Source organism: Apteryx rowi, unplaced genomic scaffold (assembly GCF_003343035.1).
Source record: "Apteryx rowi isolate R43461 unplaced genomic scaffold, aptRow1 scaffold_94, whole genome shotgun sequence".
In the NCBI taxonomy this organism is placed as follows: Eukaryota; Metazoa; Chordata; class Aves; order Apterygiformes; family Apterygidae; genus Apteryx; species Apteryx rowi.
The window spans coordinates 2252414-2254859 of NW_020451249.1; positions in this window are offsets into that span (position 1 = coordinate 2252414).

Below are 2446 nucleotides of genomic sequence, written 5' to 3' on the forward strand. Positions count from 1 at the left end.
CCCCGGCGTCAAATATAGCACGCCCGGACGGCTGAAAATAGCTGCGGGGGCACCGCGGCCGGTGGGCGCGGGAACCTCCGTGGGCACCGGGGACACGGGCTGCACGCGGGGCAGCGGCGCTCACCGCAGGGGATGGGTGCCCTGCCCCGTCTTATCCCGTCCCGTCCCATCCCATTCCATCCCGTCCCGTCCCATCTTGTCCTGTCCCATCCTGTCCTGTCGCAGCCCAGCCCGTTCTGTCCATCCCATCCCATCCTGTCCTGTCCCATCCCATCCCATTCCATCCCATCCCGTCCCATCCTGTCCTGTCCCAGCCCAGCCCAGCCCAGCCCATTCTGTCCATCCCATCCTATCTCATCCTGCCCCATCCCATCCCATCCTCTCCTATCCCGTCCCATCTCATCCTCCCCCATCCCGTCCTGTCCCATCCCATCCCATTCCATTCCAATCCATTCCATTCCATCCCGTCCCATCCTGTCCTGTCACATCCCAGCCCAGCCAAGCCCGTCCCATCCCATCCCATCCCATCCCATCCCATCCCATCCATGCCCCCAGGATATTTATAAGCTTTTTCCATGGGCGGGAAGCGAGGGGAAAACATGCAGGTTATTTTGGTGCTGCGGATTCTTTCCCCCCGGCCAGCCGGGACAGGTGCGAGGCCGGATTTAGCCCAGCAGAGCTGCAAATAGCTCRGCGTGCGCAATATATAGCTTCCTCCAGGCGTCCGCCGCTATTTATACCCGGCCGATAAGCCCCAGCGCTGCCCCCACGTCAATATTAGCACCGCGCTCCCGGTGACTTTCTGGTGGAGGTGACAGCAAYGCGGCCGGGGCTGTCCCCGCCGCGGCCGCCCCCCTCCCACGGGGGCTATACTTAGCCAGGCCGCGGCACCCTCCCGCGGGGCTCCCGGCCGGTGCCGGCTCCGGGAGCTCGGCCGCAGTCCCGAGCCTGCCAGCAGCCCGGCAGTGGGGAGGGATGGGATGGGATGGGATGGGATGGGATGGGATGGGATGCTCGGGGACGCTGCCGGGGTCCTCAGCGCCTCTCTGGCCCCACGGCCGACCTGCTCCCATCCCCACGCCTACGATGCACGGTGCGAGGAGGGGGACAAGCCTGCAGCATGTCCCGTCCCCCTCCAGCACCGAGACCCCCCAGGACGTTTCGGGCTCTCTGCACACCCCGGTGCAGCCCCAAGAGCATGCAAAGCCCCTGCGGGAGGGTCCGGGGCGGCCGGCGAGGGGATGCCCGGCCCGGCRCGCGCTGCCTGCACCTCCCTGCAGCCCCAAAGCGGCACCGGTGCCTCCCCGCCAGCGCGGCGGGGAAACCCAGGGCAGCCCGCGGCCACAGGGACGGAGGGCAGGGAGGGGAGGCAGCGGAGCCGGGGCCGAGCCGCTCACGAGCCCYGGCCGCTCGGGTTACATCCCGCGCTCAGCAAAACCCAATATCCCTGCTCCTATTTTTAGGGCCCGCGGCAGCACCGGGGCTGGCACCCCTCTTCCCGCCGAAAACCGGGCAGGAGGGTCCGGCGGGGGGACGGGGGCTGGTGCCAGCACCRGGCACAGTCCTTGGCCGTCCCAGCCGCCCATGGCCAAGCTGGACCATCTCTCCAAACCCGGCAAAGCACCCAGACCCCCATCAGCCACGGGCCGGGCAAGCCATCGAGCGCCGGCTTAGCCACTCGGGGCTGGCAGGGCACGGAGGGCTCAGCCCGGGGACAGCCCCAGCACCGGGCAGTAAGGGACAATCTCTYGGCTCAGACCTGCAGCGTTTGGCTCCGCTTTTAATTATTTCTGCAATTAAACGTCTCGGAAACCGTGGCAGCGCCGGCGGCCTCGCAGCCGGCAGCGCGGGCGGGAAGGGGCTGGGACGCGGCGTCCTGCAGCCCGGCGCGGCGCGAAGGTCCGCAGCGAAGCCGGTGCCGCGGCCGGCTCGGGGGCCGGCGGGGAGGCAATCCCGGGGCTCCGGCGGCCGGCTTGGCCCTGTGGGGCCCCTGCTCGGCTGCTCCGGCGGCCCTGCCCGGGGCACGGCGCGGGGCTGGCTGCCCCTCTCGGGGAGGCGTGCGGCGGCTGCGCGCGGCGGGGGCTCAGGACGCGGCGCAGCACCCCCCGTCCTCGTGCCGGGCCAGCAGCGACATGCGGGAGAAGGTCTTGGAGCAGGCGCRGCACTGGTACTTCTTGACGTCGGAGTGGGTCTGGAGGTGGGCGCGCAGGTTGGAGCGGTCGGCGAAGGCCCGGCTGCAGTGGGGGCAGGCGTAGGGCTTCTCTCCTGCGGGACCCCCCCCCCGGGGAACGCCGTCAGGGGTGGCTCTGCACCCCGAGCGCCCTCGGCACCCCTTGCRCCCGGCTGGGCTGGCGGCCCCCTGGCACATGGAGGATGCCGCCCAGGGACCCCCGTCGCCCCATGCCCCAATACCCCTCTGCAGCCACCCCGGCTGCCCTTCGGCACC